The sequence below is a fragment of the Manis javanica genome, chromosome 2 (assembly GCF_040802235.1).
Source record: "Manis javanica isolate MJ-LG chromosome 2, MJ_LKY, whole genome shotgun sequence".
Lineage (NCBI taxonomy): Eukaryota > Metazoa > Chordata > Mammalia > Pholidota > Manidae > Manis > Manis javanica.
In genome coordinates this window covers 59,908,613-59,928,534 of record NC_133157.1, presented here as the reverse complement: position 1 = coordinate 59,928,534, position 19,922 = coordinate 59,908,613, and the positions used below count along the sequence as shown (strand labels likewise).

General features: G+C 43.3%; 1 protein-coding gene across 8 annotated transcripts in view; it reads left to right on the top strand.

Annotated features, from left to right (window-relative positions):
- Positions 1-19,922, top strand: part of KDM4C (lysine demethylase 4C) — a 506,879-nt gene that overhangs the window by 264,112 nt on the left and 222,845 nt on the right. The window lies entirely within an intron of this gene.

Genomic DNA, 19,922 nt, shown 5'->3' with positions numbered 1-19,922 from the left:
CTATAGTCATGAGATTTTGGAGTGCTACAACTTGCACCCCTCCCAACTCCTGGTTGAGTTCCAACAGTACAGATCCGGTCAAATTCGTTGTCTCACTGTATGCACATGCCAGCCTAGACATCTCCCTCCTCGTTCCTATGGCAAGTCCAGGAGACGGTGGGCTGGATGCAGCCACAACCGCAGCATCGTCCGGATCCCTGTGGAGGCTTTTTGATGATCATCCCCTGGCACAAGTCCCCCAGAGAGTGCTGATGCCGGAAGCTCCTCCTCATATCGTATCTTAGTTCATTTTCTGGGTATCCAAGCTAGGCCTTGATCTTCTGCGTAGAAACAAACAGACCCTTTGCCCACACTTTGACATGCCCTCTATACCACTGTGCAGAACTCATTGGAGGTCAGCACACAATAACTGCTTTTTTTTTTTTAATTAAGAGAAAGGAATATTATCAGAAAAAAGTACCTCCATAGCTGATCATCTGACACCCTTTAAGTGATCAACATTAAGGATATTTAAAGCATGCTTTGATCTTTGATTTACCAATAGTTTTATCCTGTTAAGGAGTAATGCCCCTTTTCTTTCTTTCTTTCTTTCTTTTTTTTTTTTTTTAATTTTTAATCTACACTTACATGAAGAATACTATGTTTACTATGCTCTCCCCTATATCAGGTCCCCCCTAACAACCACATTACGGTTACTGTCCATCAGCTTAGCAAAATGTTGTAGAGTCACTACTTGTCCTCTCTGTGTTGTGCAGCCCACCCTCCCCTTTCTCCCTCCCCCCCATGCATGCTAATCTTAATACCCCTCTTCTTCTTCCCCCCTCTTATCCCTCTCTGCCCACCCATCCTCCCCAGTTCCTTTCCCTTTGGTACCTGTTAGTCCATTTTGGGGTTCTGTAATTCCACTGCTGTTTTGTTCCTTCAGTTTTTCCTTTGTTCCTATACTCCTCAGATGAGTGAAATCATTTGGTATTTCTCTTTCTCCGTTTGGCTTATTTCACTGAGCATAATACTCTCCAGCTCCATCCATGTTGCTGCAAATGGTTGGATTTTTCCACTTCTTATGGCTGAGTAGTATTCCATTGTGTATATGTACCACATCTTCTTTATCCATTCATCTACCGATGTTCATTTAGGTTGCTTCCAATTCTTGGCTATTGTAAATAGTGCTGCGATAAACATAGGAGTGCATCTGTCTTTCTCAAACTTGATTGTCGCGTGCCCCGTCCTCGCCGGCAAGAACAGCACGCAACAACAGCAGGATTCTTATGCAGAAAGCTTTATTCTTCAGCTCTTTGTGAAACAAATGAGTTGGGCAGGACCCAGAGGGGAAGGAGGGGCTTGCTTATATAGTTCTCATGCTCTGACCTGGTTGGTGCGGCTCCATATGCCTTATTAGCATATCAGTTTGGTGGGTCTCATTGGTCCTTATGCCAAGGCGCAATTAGCATGTAGTTTAGTGGTGTGGGATGATTTGTCATTAGGAAGTTCGGGGCCTTCCGGCTGCCCTGCATTGGGCGCTATTTTCTGAGCGCGGCTGCCAACATCTCCCCCTTTTTTGTCTAACAGAAGCTCAAGGCGGAACTTGCCAGCAGAGGCGGAGACAGAGGCCTGACCTCCATCATACTTCCTGATGCCCCCTTTTTGGAGAGGGGTTCTGGGCATCTACCCCTATGCAGTCAGGCATGCCTCTCAGAGGGGTCCAAGCCTCTTGCAGTGCTTTGCCTCGCATCCTCTGGCTGGCGTTGGGACCGCTTGGTACAAAGGGTTTGGACCTTTTTTCTCAACCCTCTTGCACCATGAGCTTCTTAAAGAAAGCTGTGATTAAGCATTGAGGTACTCGGGCCTGGTGCAGTGCCACATGGGCTCAGGGTGCAAGAGCTACCTCAAGCTAAAGCCGAGCTTCCTTCTTAAGCATGTTGAGCCACACTTGGGGAGAGGTGCCAACGTCTAACGCCATTAGGGCTTGAGCAAGGATCACCTTGTCCTGCTTATGTTGGTTGTGGAGTCTGCATAACAACCAGAGTAGGAGCATGAGACCTCCAAGCATGAACACGCCCATCCCAGCCATGCCCGCCCACTCCTTGACGTGGGAGAGAGCTCTGAGGAACCAGGAAGAGAGTCCTTCTGCTACGGAGATATCTAGACGGGTGGAGTTGATGTGGATTATTTCTCGCCGCAGCTCTTCTAGTGTCCCATCGAAGTCTTGGGACCAGTTTCCTGAAAGATACTGGGACAGGTCTCGTGACAGATTAGCTGCCCGTGTAAAATTTTCATATTGAATGCTAGTGATGCAGAGGGCACGATATTTCCGCTCACATCCCAATTGGGCCATTTGCCAGAGCACCTCCATTTGTTCCTCCACGAGATCTATGCGTTGATTGAGGATCATTATTCCTCCTTTCAGTTTGCCATCAAGTGTGGACTGTTGGTCCAGGGCAGAAGCTACTGAGGCTGCAAGGTTATTGAGCTCTGTAGCCGATTTGATGGAGGTGTCTAAAGCTATACCAGCGGCGGTGGCTGCGACCGCGGTCGCGGAGATCAGGAGCACTATGGCGGCTGTAACGCCGAAATCGCGCCTTTCTCGAAACAGAGTCATGGTGTTAGGGGCGTCTACGGGAACAGGGACCCAACGGGGGATGCGGACTACCAAAGCATTGGTAAAGTTACGCGCATCCCAACACTGAGACAGAAAGCAGGTTTCATTGGAGCAGGAGTCAAAGCTACTATTGGATAAGATAAACAGAAATGGGGGGTATACGCATACTGGAGAAGGTGGAAAAAGGGAATTAGGTGACTCTGGACCTGATTTTGCTGAACACGTGTAGTTCTCGTTGTTATGGGTCATGGTCATGTTCCAGTGTGCGCGCGTGTGGTTGTTCTCGCACCAAAAGGTGATATTTTTTACACCGATTCCCCCACCCTGGAGGGCGGAAAAGGGGGAGAGGTCGGTACACGAGCCATTGACTCCACACAGCATCCATTTATGGAAGGGGTTCATGCTCAGCTGCTGACGAAACTCGCCTTCGAGCACCTTTACTGGCCACCAAGCCTCATTGGCTGGCCGTCCCTCCATATCTGGGGAGATGGTAAACTCCTGCCTCTCAGTTGCCCACGTTACTACAGTTGACTGACAGTCAGTCCAGGGCCACAGCTCTCCCTCATAGTCGCCCACACAATGGGAGGCATATTTGGGTTGACGAGGCCTGTCGGTGGAATTGTTCCTGGGAGAGTGTACAAATGTGCCATTGATCCAGAGAACCATCTGGTGGATAGTCATGTTCTTATAGGGCGGGCTCCCTTCCTTATTAGGCCCTTCAAATTTAGCTGACATAACGGGGAGGCCACTGGCCTCTAGAATTATGTCACTGAACCATCCATATTTCCTCCGTTTCAGGGAGATACAGCCAGCTAGATTCTGAGTGGTGAAGCATAATGACCCATTAGTTACGAAGGACTGGTTTTCTCCCAACGGGGCTGTTAGGGTGTCCTTTTCTAGGTAGGGCAAGTTCATACTAGAGTTGGTGGTGAAAAAGCGGGGAAAAATGGCTGCATTGAAATGGACAGGCATAGGCTTAGGAAAGGCAGACAGGATTCCCCATCTCAATACTCCCTGAGTCGGGGTCTCCAGTGTCAGGAGCAGGGTCAGGAGGTACAGCGAAGTCATCTCCTTTGTTTAGGACTTTCCTCGTTAGGCGCTCCGGGATCCAGAAGGGATTTTCTTCACCCTGGGGGAAAACACACACAGCTCCCCTGGATCTGATTATGATTGGATCCGGGCCCTTCCATTGGTTAGATAACACGTCCTTCCATTTTACTAGTTCTTGTGGGTCTTTTGGCCACTGATTATGGCGATCCGCTGCTGTATGGCCTTGAGCATCCAGATTAAAAAAATTTATAATGAAAAGTACTAGGGCTGTGGCAGTTTTTGGTGTGGGGGGTATATCCTCAATTCCCCCTTTTTGTTTAAGTAAATAGGATTTGAGCATGCGGTTCGCGCGTTCCACAATCCCTTGACCCTGTGGGTTGTAGGGAAGGCCAGTGATATGTTTTATCCCCATGTGATGACAAAATTGAGCAAATTTTGTAGAGGTATAGGCTGGGCCATTGTCTGTTTTCAGAATCTGTGGTAACCCCCATGCGCTCCAAGCCTCAAGGCAGTGCTGGATGACATGGGAAGCTTTCTCTCCTGACAATGGGGAGGCAAAGATGACTCCTGAACAAGTATCCACGGATACGTGTACGTATTTAAGTTTCCCAAAAGGTGAAAAATGCGTCACATCCATTTGCCAGACTTGTAAAGGCCTAATACCTCTGGGGTTGATCCCAACATGAGGTGTGGGAAGGAAGCTGCAGCAATGTTGGCAGCTAAGGACAGTGTTCCTAGCTTCGGCCCTGGTTATGCTAAACCGCTTGCGCAGTGTTTCGGCAGTGACATGAAATTGTGTATGGAATTTTGAAGCTGTGGTGATAGGGTCTAGCAGGGGAAAAGCTATATTTCTGGTTGCGAGGTCTGCCAGGTGGTTGCCTTGAGTCATAGGCCCGGGAAGGCCTGAATGTGCTCTGATATGAGTTATATACAAAGGAGATTGTCTATGAAGTAGTGCTGATTGTATCTGTTTGAACAAAGTGGCTACTGGGCTGGACGCTTTGATTAGCCCGGCCACTTCTAGAGATTTGACTGCATTAACTACATAACAGGAGTCAGACACAATATTTAAAGGTTCAGGAAAGATTTGTAGGACCTCTAAGACTATGCGACATTCCACTATTTGTGGAGTGTCAGGCGTGTAGCCTTTTGTCACAACTTTGCCATCATGGACATAGGCACCTGTGCCTGTCTTAGACCCGTCTGTGTAAACTGTTTTTCCATGAGGCAGCGGGGTTAGGCTAGTGACCCGAGGAAATACTAGGAGATGATTTTTGGCGAAGTTGATGAGGGGATGTTTAGGGAAATGATTATCAAAGGTTCCTGAGAAACTGTAAGCAAGTATGGCCCAATCATCATTCATAGCACATAATACTTGTATCTGTTCTACGTTGTAAGGGGTTATAATTTTAGCTGGAGCCTCTCCGAAATGTGTCATGGAGGTTTTTACTCCTCTCAAAGCAAGTTTGGCCACGGCTGCCGGATAGTACTCTATTGTCCTAGCCTGAGAGGCTTGGGGATGGATCCAGATCAGTGGGCCGTGCTGCCATAAGACTGCTGTTGGCAGCTCTGGGGTGGGAAGGACACACAACTCAAAGGGTTCATTCAATTGAACCCTATTTAGCTGTGCTGTCATCAAAGCCTGTTCCACTTTGCGAATGGCTTGTAATGCCTCAGGTGTGAGGGAGCGCGGTGACGTTAGTTGTGGGTCTCCTTCTAGGATTTTAAACAGTGGTGTCAACTCAGTGGTGGGTATCTTTAAGTATGGGCGCAACCAATTAATATCCCCTAGGAGTTTTTGGAAGTCATTCAAATTTCGCAACTGATTATGTCTTATCTCAAGCTTTTGGGGGCAAATTACATCTGTGTAAATGGTTGCTCCTAGGAATTTGCTAACACTAGATTTTTGGACCTTCTCGCTTGCTATATTCAGTCTCCAATTTTCTAGGGATCTAGTGAGATCTATATATGCTTCTTCTATTTCCGCTGGTTGTGGGGAGCAAAGAAGGATGTCATCCATGTAATGGATGATCTTTAGCGTGGGATAGGTCTTACGAACTGGGTCTAGCGCCCGCTGAACATACAGTTGACATATGGTGGGGCTATTTGCCATTCCTTGAGGGAGGACCTTCCACTGAAATCTGGCATCGGGTTGTTCATGGTTAATAACTGGCAAAGTAAAAGCAAATCTTTCCCTGTCCTTGGAGCTTAGAGGTATAGAAAAGAAACAATCTTTAATATCTATTATGAGCACCTTCCATTCTCTGGGTAAGGTGGAGAGGAGTGGCAGTCCCCGTTTTACGGGTCCAAGCATTTTCATTTGAGCATTTACTGCTCTGAGATCATGAAGCAACCTCCATGATCCTGACTTTTTCCTGATTACAAATATGGGTGTGTTCCATGGGGACACAGAGGGTTCTAGGTGTCCCACTTGGAGCTGCTCTTGCACTAAGCAATGAGCTGCTTCTAATTTTTCAGAGGATAGGGGCCACTGAGGAACCCATACGGCCTCCTCTGTGAGCCAAGGTATGGGCATGGCATCTTCAATGGCCCCTATGAAAAACCCAGGCCGTGACGGTCATTCTTTACTTTGGGCAGGATGGGCTCTATGCGTCCCTGTTGGTGTTTCCCCAGCCCCTTGCCAGGGATGTATCCCATGTCCATCATCATGCCTTGGGCGGGGGTGGAGTATTCATTAATGAGTTTGAGGCCTAAGTCTCTCATGACATCCCTCCCCCATAAATTGACCAGTAGAGGGAGTACATAAGGGGTGACTGTACCCTCTTGTCCTTCAGGGGCTCGCCATTTCAATGGTTTGGCACTAATTGAAGGGCTTGACTCATATCCTAAACCTTGTAATGAATGTGAGGATTGGGTCACAGGCCACTTGGAGGGCCACCAGGTTGCAGAGATAATACTTTTATCTGCTCCAGTGTCTAGGATTCCCTCAAAGCTCTTTCCCTCTATTTGAAGAGTTAATTTTGGTCTGTCTGCTAAATCTAATACTATGAAGGCTGAATCCCAGTCAGAGGAGCCGAAGCCCCTTTCTCCCCTCTCTGTGTTGGTAGCAGGATAATTGGCGTGGAGACTGGGCAATACTAAGAGCTGGGCTATGCGGTCTCCCGGGGATATAGGATAGATTCCTCTGGGAGCTGAACACATGATTTTTACCTGTCCTTCATAATCTTGATCTATAACTCCGGATGGACTGTCAGGCCTTTCAAGGCAGCAGAAGAGCGCCCTAAGAGCAACCCAACGGTATTTGGTGGTAGGGGGCCTTTAAAGTCTGAAGGGATAGGCTGAACTTCCATCTGTGGAGTCAACACTATTCTGGTGGTGGCACGGATGTCCAATCCCGCGGAACCTGAAGTGGCTCTCCTTGGGGGACCTGGTTGTTCCCGAATGACACTTGCGTGCTGGTTGCCCCATATATTTGCGGGCCCTGGTGACGGGGGCCCCTCTGGGCGTTTTTTGGCAGTTCTAAGGGTTTCCCTTCTATATCTTTAATAGACCGGCACTCTTTGGCCCAATGCCTGCCTTTCTTACACTTAGGGCATAACCCAGGGGTCTTTTGGGTTGTTTGTTCTGAAGCTGGGCTCCTACACTCTCTCTTTATATGTCCTAATTTCCCGCATTGAAAGCATTTGATACTTCTGTTAGTGATCCTGGCTTGTTTGTGGCTCTGTAATATGGCCGCGGCTAGGCCCACATTGGTGAGTGGCCCTCCTATTTCTCTACAGGCTTTCAACTAGGAGTGTATCCCTTTTTGTTTCCAGGGTGTTATCGCCTGTCTGCATTCCTTGGTACATTGTTCAAATACTAATTGCTCCACTAGGGGCATTGCTTGTTCCTGATCTCCAAATATTCTGCCTGCGGCCTCCATCATACGAGCGACAAAGTCAGAAAATGGCTCGCTCGGCCCCTGAATAATTTTTGTCAAATTGCCTGATACTTCTCCTTTGTTGGTGAGGGCTTTCCATGCCTTGGCGGCGCACGTGTTTATTTGTGCGTATACCTGTAAGGGGAAGGCGGTCTGGTTGGCTACCCACTGTCCTTGGCCCATCAGCATATCATATGACCACGCAGGCTGTCCTTCGGCCGCGTTTGCGCGTGCCTGGGTCATACTGATATCATGCCACAATGCCTTCCATTCTATGTATTGCCCCATACTAGAAAGGCATGCCTTAGTTACATATTGCCAGTCTGCGGGTGTCATGGCTGTCTCTGTTAATCTCTCAACTTGTGCTATGGTATAGTTGGCACTGACCCCATACGCTCGGACGGATTCCGCTAAGTCTTTAACTTGTTTATGACTGAGGGGTTGGTGAGAGCGTACACCGTTATCCTCAAATACAGGAAACATTTGTCTAATTGCCTGAAGAGTATCTGGGTGGCAAAAGGAGAGTGCGCCACTCACGTAAGGTGGCGGGGCAACGGGCGTCGGGGGACACCCTGCTTTCATTTTTTCCTTGGTCCGCTTTTCAACTTTGCTGGTTCCCTTACTTCTGCACTCTGCGGTTTTATTTTCTTCCCCTTCCTCTGCGGACGTTAATTCCTCCTCAGATTCCCTATTGGAGAGTTGGAGGTCCCTCAACTCTTTCCAGGGGTATTTACTATTTTCTCCAAGGCGATCGTCACTCGCTTCTCGGGGCTCTTTCGCTTTTGCCCTAGGCGGGCTTTCTCCCTCACTCTGGGGTTTCTTTACTTTCGTTTTTGTGGCCTTTTTTCGGCCGCGCGCGCTCTCTGTTTCCCGTTCCGTTTCTGACATGCTCTCTTGGATATCTGTCAATGCTCTCTGACCTTCTTTTATTACCTTTTCACACCTCTCATCTTGCAGACAAGCTCTAATCAGTTTCCAGAGGGGCCTGGTGCCTCCCCTCAGGCTACCCTCCTCCTCCTCTCTATCAAGATCTTTCCCCAGTTTGTCCCAGCTCGGGATTGAGAGGGACCCTGAACAAATGAACCAGGGGGCCACACGGTCTATCTCCTTCACAAAAGATCCTAAGACTTTGCTGGAGACCTTCAAGTTTCGCTCTTTGAGAGCTGTCTGCAGCGCCGTGACTAATGACGGTGCATTCCCCATGGTGCCTCCTTATTTACAGAGAACCATCAACCATCATCCTAAAAAGCAGGGGCCTCTCGGAACTTACCCCTCCGGGCTTTCTTCTGACCTGCAGTTCTGAATCCTCTCCAGATGTCTGAAGGGTCCTCCCTGTGCCGGTGATGTTCTGGTTCCCAGGTTTCGGCACCACTTGTCGCGTGCCCCATCCTCACCGGCAAGAACAGCACGCAACAACAGCAGGATTCTTCTGCAGAAAGCTTTATTCTTCAGCTCTTTGTGAAACAAATGAGTTGGGCAGGACCCAGAGGGGAAGGAGAGGCTTGCTTATATAGTTCTCATGCTCTGACCTGGTTGGTGCGGCTCCATATGCCTTATTAGCATATCAATTTGGTGGGTCTCATTGGTCCTTATGCCAAGGCGCAATTAGCATGTAGTTTAGTGGTGTGGGATGATTTGTCATTAGGAAGTTCGGGGCCTTCCGGCTGCCCTGCTTTGGGCGCTATTTTCTGAGCGCGGCTGCCAACACTTGATTGCTGCATTCTTAGGGTAAATTCTTAGGAGTGGAATTCCTGGGTCAAATGGTAGGTCTGTTTTGAGCATTTTGACACACCTCCATACTGCTTTCCACAATGGTTGAACTAATTTACATTCCCACCAGCAGTGTAGGAGGGTTCCCCTTTCTGCACAGCCTCGCCAACATTTGTTGTTGTTTGTCTTTTGGATGGCAGCTATCCTTACTGGTGTGAGGTGATACCTCATTGTAGTTTTAATTTGCATTTCTCTGATAATTAGCGATGTGGAGCATCTTTTCATGTGTCTCTTGGCCATCTGTATTTCTTTTTTGGAGAACTGTTTGTTCAGTTCCTCTGCCCATTTTTTAATTGGGTTATTTGTTTTTTGTTTGTTGAGGTGTGTGAGCTCTTTATATATTCTGGACGTCAAGCCTTTATCGGATCTGTCATTTTCAAATATATTCTCCCATACTGTAGGGTTCCTTTTTGTTCTATTGATGGTGTCTTTCGCTGTACAGAAGCTTTTCAGCTTAATGCAGTCCCACTTGCTCATTTTTGCTGTTGTTTTCCTTGCCTGGGGAGATATGTTCAAGAAGAGATCACTCATGTTTATGTCTAAGAGGTTTTTGCCTATGTTTTTTTCCAAGAGTTTAATGGTTTCATGACTTACATTCAGGTCTTTGATCCATTTTGAGTTTACCTTTGTATATGGGGTTAGACAATGGTCCAGTTTCATTCTCCTACATGTAGCTGTCCAGTTTTGCCAGCACCATCTGTTGAAGAGACTGTCATTTTGCCATTGTATGTCCATGGCTCCTTTATCAAATATTAATTGACCATATATGTTTGGGTTAATTTCTGGGGTCTCTAATCTGTTCCACTGGTCTGTGGCTCTGTTCTTGTGCCAGTACCAAATTGTCTTGATTACTATGGCTTTGTAGTAGAGCTTGAAGTTGGGGAGTGAGATCCCCCCTACTTTATTCTTCTTTTTCGGGATTCCTTTGGCTATTCGGTGTCTTTGGTGTTTCCATATGAATTTTTGAATTATTTGTTCCAGTTCATTGAAGAATGTTGCTGGTAATTTGAGAGGGATTGCATCAAATCTGTATATTGCTTTGGACAGGATGGCCATTTTGACGATATTAATTCTTCCTAGCCATGAGCATGGGATGAGTTTCCATTTATTAGTGTCCCCTTTAATTTCTCTTAAGAGTGACTTGTAGTTTTCAGAGTATAAGTCTTTCACTTCTTTGGTCAGGTTTATTCCTAGGTATTTTATTCTTTTTGATGCAATGGTGAATGGAATTGTTTTCCTGATTTCTCTTTCTATTGATTCATTGTTAGTGTATAGGAAAGCTACAGATTTCTGTGTGTTAATTTTGTATCCTGCAACTTTGCTGTATTCCGATATCAGTTCTAGTAGTTTTGGAGTGGAGTCTTTAGGGTTTTTTATGTACAGTATCATATCATCTGCAAATAGTGACAGTTTAACTTCTTCTTTACCAATCTGGATTCCTTGTATTTCTTTGTTTTGTCTGATTGCCGTGGCTAGGACCTCCAGTACTATGTTAAATAACAGTGGGGAGAGTGGGCATCCCTGTCTGGTTCCCGATCTCAGAGGAAATGCTTTCAGCTTCTCGCTGTTCAGTATAATGCTGGCTGTGGGTTTATCATATATGGCCTTTATTATGTTGAGGTACTTGCCCTCTATTCCCATTTTGCTGAGAGTTTTTATCATGAATGGATGTTGAATTTTGTCAAATGCTTTTTCAGCATCTATGGAGATGATCATGTGGTTTTTGTCTTTCTTTTTGTTGATGTGGTGGATGATGTTGATGGATTTTCGAATGTTGTACCATCCTTGCATCCCTGGGATGAACCCCACTTGGTCATGGTGTATGATCCTTTTGATATACTGTTGAATTCTGTTTGCTAATATTTTATTGAGTACTTTTGCATCTACATTCATCAGGGATATTGGTCTGTAATTTTCTTTTTTGGTGGGGTCTTTGCCTGGTTTTGGTATTAGGGTGATGTTGGCTTCATAGAATGAGTTTGAGAGTATTCCCTCTTCTTCTATTTTGTGGAACACTTTAAGGAGAATGGGTATTATGTCTTCTCTGTGTGTCTGATAAAATTCCGAGGTAAATCCGTCCGGCCACGGGGTTTTGTTCTTGGGTATTTTGTTGATTACCGTTTCAATTTCTTTGCTCGTAATTGGTTTGTTTAACTTTTGTGTTTCTTCCTTGGTCAGTCTTGGGAGGTTGTATTTTTCTAGGAAGTTGTGCATTTCTTCTAGGTTTTCCAGCTTGTTGGCATATAGGTTTTCATAGTAGTCTTTAATAATTCTTTGTATTTCTGTGGAGTCTGTCATGATTTTTCCATTCTCATTTCTGATTATGTTGATTTGTGTTGACTATCTTTTTCTCTTAATTAGTTTGGCTAGAGGCTTATCTATTTTGTTTATTTTCTCAAAGAACCAGCTCTTGGTTTCGTTGATTTTTGCTATTGTTTTATTCTCAATTTTGTTTATTTCTTCTCTGATCTTTATTATGTCCCTCCTTCTGCTGACTTTAGGCCTCATTTGTTCTTCTTTTTCCAGTTTTAATAATTGTGATGTTAGACTATTCATTTGGGATTGTTCTTCCTTCTTCAAGTGTGCCTGGATTGCTCTATACTTTCCTCTTAAGACTGCTTTCACTGCATCCCACAGAAGTTGGGGCTTAGTGTTGTTGTTGTCATTTGTGTCTATATATTCCTTGATGTCTATTTTGATTTGTTCATTGATCCATTGATTATTTAGTAGCATGTTGTTAAGCCTCCATGTGTTTGTGAGCCTTTTTGTTTTCTTTGTAGAATTTATTTCTACTTTCATACCTTTGTGGTCTGAAAAATTGGTTGGTAGAATTTCAATATTTTGGAATTTACTGAGGCTCTTTTTGTGAGCTAGTATATGGTCTATTCTGGAGAATGTTCCATGTGCACTTGAGAAGAATGTATATCCTGTTGCTTTTGGGTGTAGAGTTCTATAGATGTCTATTAGGTCCATCTGTTCTAGTGTGTTGTTCAGTGCCTGTGTGTCTTTACTTATTTTCTGCCCGGTGGATCTATCCTTTGGGGTGAGTGGTGTGTTGAAGTCTCCTACAATGAATGCATTGCAGTCTATTTCCCTCTTTAGTTCTGTTAGTATTTGCTTCACATATGCTGGTGCTCCTGTATTGGGTGCATATATATTTAGAATGGTTATATCCTCTTGTTGGACTGAGCCCTTTATCATTATGTAGTATCCTTCTTTATCTCTTGTTACTTTCCTTGTTTTGAAGTCTATTTTGTCTGATATTAGTACTGCAACCCCTGCTTTCTTTTCACTGTTGTTTGCCTGAAATATGTTTTTCCATCCCTTGACTTTTACTCTATGCTTATCTTTGGGTTTAAGGTGAGTTTCTTGTAAGCAGCATATAGATGGGTCTTGCTTTTTTATCCATTCTATTACTCTATGTCTTTTGATTGGTGCATTAAGTCCATTTACATTTAGGGTGACTATTGAGAGATATGTACTTATTGCCATTGCAGGCTTTAGATTCGTGGTTACCAAAGGTTCAAGGTTAGCTTCTTTAGTATCTTACTGCCTAACTTAGCTCGCTTATTGAGCTGTTATATACACTCTCTGGAGATTCTTTTCTTCTCTCCCTTCTTATTCCTCCTCCTCCACTCTTCATATGTTGTGTGTTTTGTTCTGTGCTCTTTTTAGGGGTGCTCCCATGTAGAGCAGTCCCTGTAGGATGCCCTGTAGAGGTGGTTTGTGGGAAGCAAATTCCCTGAGCTTTTGCTTGTCTGGGAATTGTTTAATCCCGCCACCATATTTAAATGATAGTTGTGCTCGATACAATATCCTTGGTTCAAGGCCCTTCTGTTTCATTGCATTAAGTATATCATGCCATTCTCTTCTGGCCTGCAGGGTTTCTGTCGAGAAGTCTGATGTTAGCCTGATGGGTTTTCCTTTATAGGTGAGCTTTTTCTCTCTAGCTGCCTTTAAAACTCTTTCCTTGTCCTTGATCCTTGCCATTTTAATTACTATGTGTCTTGGTGTTGTCCTCCTTGGATCCTTTCTTTTGGGATTTCTGTGTAATTCCATGGTCTGTTCGATTATTTCCTCCCCCAGTTTGGGGAAGTTTTCAGCAATTATTTCTTCAAAAAGACTTTCTATCCCTTTTCCTCTTTCTTCCTCTTCTGGTATCCCTATAATATGAATATTATTTCTTTTGTATTGGTCACATATTTCTCTTAGTGTTGTTTCATTCCTGGAGATCCTTTTATCTCTCTCTATGTCAGCTTCTATATGTTCCTGTTCTCTGGCTTCTATTCCTTCAATGGCCTCTTGCATCGTATCCATTCTGCTTATAAATCCTTCCAGGGATTGTTTCACTTCTGTGATCTCCTTCCTGACCTCTGTGATCTCCTTCCGGACTTCATCCCACTGCTCTTGCATTTTTCTCTGCATCTCATCCCACTGCTCTTACATTTTCCTGTGCATCTCATCCCATTGCTCTTGCATTTTTCTCTGCATCTCCGTCAGCATGTTCAGGACTTTTATTTTGAATTCTTTTTCAGGAGGACTGGTTAGGTCTGTCTCCCTCTCAGGTGTTGTCTCTATGATCTTTGTCTGCCTGTAGTTTTGCCTTTTCATGGTGATAGAGATAGTTTGCAGAGCTGGTATGAGTGACAGCTGGAAGAGCTTCCCTTCTTGTTGGTTTGTGGCCTTCTCCTGGGAGAATAGCGACCTCTAGTGGCTTGTGCTGGGCAGCTGTGTGCAGACAGGGCTTCTGCTTCCTGCCCAGTTGCTTTGGGGTTTATCTCCGTTGTTGCTGTGGGCTTGGCCTGGCTGGGGCTGTTCCTCCAAAATGGTGGAGCCCCCCTTCGCAAGGCACTGGGTTCTTGCAGGTGTGGATGTGGTCTGGATGTTGTCCTGTGTCCTGTGGTCTCTATTTTAGGAAGATTTTTCTTTGGTATATTTTCATAGCTCTATGTGTTTTTGGGAGGAGATTTCCACTGCTCTACTCATGCCGCCATCCTGGCTCCGCCCCCCCTCCTAACATTTTTATAAATAAATTTATATTGGAATACAGTCATGCTCATTTGTTTATGTTCCTACCTATAGCTGCTTTTGTACTACAATGGCAGACTGCAGTAGTTGTGTCAAAGACTGTATAGTCCACAGAGCCTAAAATATTTACTATCTGGAATTCTTTGAAAAAAAATGCTGCCACTTCTCTCTGATGTCTGATTGGGCCCAGGGACCTGGCGTATTCAGATGTTGTCTACTTAGCTCAGGTGAAGAGCCTGCTGGCTTGCTTTTACACTTCTTGGTAACAGAGGAAGGTTTCTGTACCAGAGCAAGTGCAGTGGTATCCTTCTTTTCTTGGGCTTACATACTCACTGGGAGCTCTGTAATGCTCTGTGGCAGTGTACTACAGCCTTTTCCAGCATCCTCAGGCTAGAATTTTTTTTGAAATGCTGTCTGAAGGGTCAGGCTGGTTTGAGTTACACTCTTCCTCACTGTGGAAATGTGTCACACCTCACACTTGGGTAAGATGGACAAGGGACCTGCTGGTTTTGCTGACTTATTTCATAGTAGGGCTGATTTGCATGAAGCATGACCTCTTGTGATATTTTTCAAGCTGAAGCATTTAGGGGTAGAAAATAATGACTTCTGTGTAAGCTCTTTTATTTGTAGTGTGCTGAAAACACATGTGCAAATTCTCCCTGGCACATAGCTGCTTAGGAAGATTACGCTCTTTATAATGCCACCTGTCATCACTTTTGCTATTTATTTCTGTTTCAAATCTGTTACTATGTTTTATTGTAAATATTACAAGCTAAGTCTAACCATTCAATATTCTTTCCAAAATGAGTAGCTGTAAGACTGAAATCTGTGTCCTAGCTATCATGGAGGTTTTTGACATTTGCTTCTCCATTCTTCATTGAAACTTTCTTATGGGACCTTATTCTTTTTTTGTTTTTTAGCCTTTTTAAAAAAATTAAGGTATCGTTGATATACACTCTTAGGAAGGTTTTACATGAAAAATATTGTGTTTACTACATTCACCCCTATTATCAAGTCCCCCCCATACCCCACTGAAGTCACTGTCCATCAGTGTAGTAAGATGCCACAGAGTCACTACTTATGGGACCTTTATCTTTCCAGGCAGAACAAGGCTACATTTTGGCCAATTTAGAGCTTGTCAAAACCATAATAAAATTAGGGCAGTTTTTTTTCTGTTGTGATGGTAGCCATGTCATCAAAGAATATTTATGGATCTTGGTCCCCCACCGTGATAACAGATGAAACACAGAGACTACTGTTTCTCAGAAGGCCATGCTATTCCGTTCCTCCTCCTGTGCACAGAACCACAGTTCCTTTCCAAAAGTGTCTTGTGTTACAGATCATCTCTGCCATGCATACCTCTGTGAACTGCTATTCATTCTCACAAACTTAGTACGTGGTGTTATGGATATTCTCTAACAGAGCACAACTTTACTGCTGTAAAATGGGTCTGGGTGCCCATGTTATAGCAGAGGCACATCAAGCAAGGCAGGGATGACAGGGTAGTATGTGCTTAGGTTTGGAGTCAGAATGCCGGTCTGTACCCTGGCTCTGCTCCTCATTGGCTAGAAACACCTCATGGAAACTGCCTAGCCCTTCTGAACTGTGCATCCCCCTACATATAATGCGCACAGAGTACATACGTTTATGGTGGTGGTAATAATAAAAAGTATTATCACTAAAACCTACAGAATCCATGTTTGAGGGCCACAGAGATGTTGGGTGGTAGATAGAATGACCTCCAACCAAGTATATTACTCATATAAGGAAAAGAGATCAATTGTAGATGCAGAAGCATTAGTTGCATTCAGCTAATCCTGGTTTTGCAAGCAAAATTTGGAGCTTCACTATAGCAAAGTTGCCTTTTTTAAAAAAATTTCTAGTAGATTTTCTTTTTATTTCTGGGCAAAGAAATGCTTTATGCAACTAGGTTTTTCCAAAACTGATCCATAATTCTGTCCTTCCCTGTCAGCTCCACATTGCTAAACCATTACTGACAATAGTACAATTACAGAAAAACTAGGATTTTTTTTTTTTACTACTAAAGGTGTTTTCAGTAGAAATCAATTATTGCAACAGTGGCTAAGGACAAATAATAATAGAGGTCTGATTAAGAGATCATTATTTCTTTTCTCAAATAGTTCAGCCACAAGTTTATGATACATTGTGCCTTCTTTCATATGTAATTTTATGAAAACATTTAAGAAAGAGGAGCTAATAGTTTCAGAGAAGATATTGTAGAGTCCTAGAGGGAAATCATAAGCTCCCTCTTGTGCCTCTCTTTTACAGCCTAGAGCCTAAAATAAAACATTTGTAGTCATTCCTAAGCTTTCTTTTCCCTTTTCAGAGATGTACAGGAGCCCAAAGACCAAATGACTTAGTTTGATATAGTTCTATCCCAAATACTTTTTCTAATAGAAGGGGTTGAGGAGAGGAGAGCTGGAATGCCAAAAGCGTTCTTCCTGGCCTTACAGCCCTTGAAAGAGACCCATGCAGTCCTACTCTCCAGTCTTGGACTGTAGCTCCTTGGTGGACCTAGAAAGAGGAGAGGATGTCAGTTGCTTCTCTCTTTAAAGTATTGGTCTGTATCATTGCATCATTGTCATTTTCTTTTGAATTTTAGGCTATCATGTCTGCCAGGGGCTCTTGGAGAATATACCCTGTAATATTATTTCTGAACTTTTACCTGCCTAATAAATTTTAAGCATTCTAACTGTATCTTGTTTGTAGTTTTCATAGCCAGTGCCACCTGATACACAGGAGTCACATATTTACTCCTAACAACTTGAAAAGCCTTTGGGATTTTATATGAGTCAGATTCACTGAGGAAGTGCACAGCTACTATCATTCTCCAGATTAGTTTCAATTTATCAGTTCTTAACTACAGTTCATAAGACAACTCCAAGAAGTGTTAAGTGGCTTGTAATTTATAGCCATGGTATGTTAATTCTGTAAAATTTTAGTCTAGTTAGGCTATACGAATTATGACTGTACTTGTAAGTTGCTTATACCAAACAACATGATAGATATATATATGTCTTCCTTTGAACTGTAATAAAAGGAAATGCCTGTCAGTGTCGTTTATCACCAGACATGTTCATATTGAAAGCCTTTTATAGTGAAATAAAAGCTTGACCTAAAGATTATGGTTACTGCAGGCTTGACAGCAGCTGTGACTCAGGTATAAAACACTGTGGCGGCCCTGACTGCCATAATAAAAGCTGTAAAGCTCATATGAAAAGCTGTTACATGAGATGAATGTTCTTAGTTGTAAAAACTGTTAAAGTAATCCTACTAATCAAAGGTCTGAGAGGTCATCTGGCTCAAGTCCCTAAGAGGTCCCATCAGGTTAAGAACCTTCCCATGTCAAATGGTGGGACTGAGCTCTTGGCCAGTATGCCTTCCCCCAGGCAGAACTGCAGTCCTAAAGTTTGTCACAGATAAAGTCATGCACTGTCTCACCCAACAATGTCTCTGAGGCAGTAGAAAGAAGGAAAAAAGGGAGCACTTTAAAGAGTGTCATATGGAGAACAATGGTTTAGAAGTTCACCCTGACAGGAATTTTCATGTATCCGTGCATCCCCTGTCCCTTGTTTGAGTGCTCACTGTGTGCCTGGTGGAAGGGTTGAGCAGAATGCTGCAGCAGTATATGGTCCCTGCTGTCAAGTAGCTTAGACTAGTGCAGGATTTCTTGATCTCAGCAGTCATTTTTAGCAGCTTCCTGGCCTCTTCCTATTGGATACCAGTATGTTTCCTGTAGTGACAACCACAGATGTTCCCAGACACTCTCAGATGTCCTTTGAGGGGCAGATGGAGTGCAGTTGAGATGCTCTGGACCTGTGGGCAATACTGCTGTGGAAGACAGGCAAGCACACAGGAAAATAAGTCCTAAATACACACTGTAGGATGGGCTAAACATGAGCCACAGGGAGTGCTGTGAAATCAAATAGGGAGAAGTGTCTGCCAGACACTTTCAAATTCAGTTTTTCTCCCAAGCTGATACTTAACCACATTACAGTGCCTCTTGAATAGCTAAATATGTTTGTTTATGTTATATCATAATTGTGACTTCACACTTAAAATAAACCTTATTTACTAAAGGCACTATCTACAATTCCTTTTTAAAGGTAAATATTGCTAGTACTTAATAGCCACAGAATATTAAAAGATGGCTTTATAATTATCTAGTGGTAACTACATCGTATAGTCCTGCCATCATGTTGCCACATATATGCAGCACTGAATAGGGGCTGATAAATTGAAAATGCAGTCATAGAAGAGTCAGGTGGTTTGCTTATAAACACATTGTATTTATTATCATCAACTTACTAGTGGTAGCTACTGAAAATTCCATCTACTTTATAAAGTGATTATACAAACTGTCAAAGTTTATAAAGTTTCTGTTTGGATAGAAAGTCATATTTTAGCTGTTTCTCCACAGAAAGAATATAGCAGTAATAGATAGCAAAGATCATTGATAACTCATAAACTGAGATTTTGTTAATTCTTGTATTTTAAACAGTAACTTTAGTTCAAAATTATTTATAGGAGTAATTTTTTTTACTTTAATTTTGAATTATTAAAATTTAATTTAATTTTGAATTCAAATTGGGAAGGTAATGTGCAAAGCAAAGGGCTGTGCCCCTCTTAAACACAAACAAAAATTAAAACCGCTGATCTCTTTGATGGTATTTCTTGGTGTTACTTTTCTGTATTTTGTTCATGGTCACAGTTATTTTTCATTGTTATTGCCTCTTCTGCATAGAAATTGCCATCATTTTAAGTTCTTTCCCTTACTGGCCTGTGGTGTTTGAACGATGTTGTCAATGCAGTTTCTGTGTGCTCCTAAACAAGTATATGCATTAATCAAAGGCTGTGAAATGCCTGTTGGCACTCTTAAGTTCATTTATAAACCTGCTATTGGCTAGGTTATGTTTGCTACCACTCAATCTACTTGTACTGTGTCTGAGTGGTGGGGGAAAACAGAGTCATGGTGGGATACATGACGAGCACAAGTGGATATGATCTTGAAGAAGATTGGAAAAAAGTGAGAATGGGACAGAAGAGGATTAGGTATATACCTAAATGTCTTATACTCAGTGAACACTCAGCTGAACCTGCATCAACATCCTGGAGTAGAGGTGCTTACATTCTAGCATCAACTCTCCTCTTAGAGCAGTGTTTTTTCTCGTTAGCAGTAACTTAGGAACAAGTTCTATCAAATGCATTCGTAAACCAGATGTAGGTAACTCATCCAGTTTTCTGGTATTCAGAAATACAAACTGACCTCTGGACACTGAATCCATTAATGTTCCCATGAGTTTAGTATAATTGAGACTTTCAACTTCTCTGGTAATCATGTAAGTAGGCCATATAAAAGCAATACTTCATGGTCCCTATTTTAAACAAAGTATGCACAACGATCATTTTAACCAGTTTGATTTTATTAAGGGGAAAAAGTTCTATGAATATATATATATATATATATTTGGTATCACTAATCTACAATTACATGAAGAACATTATGTTTACTAGTCTCCCCACTTCACCAAGTCCCCCCCACATACCCCTTCACAGTCACTGTTCATCAGCATA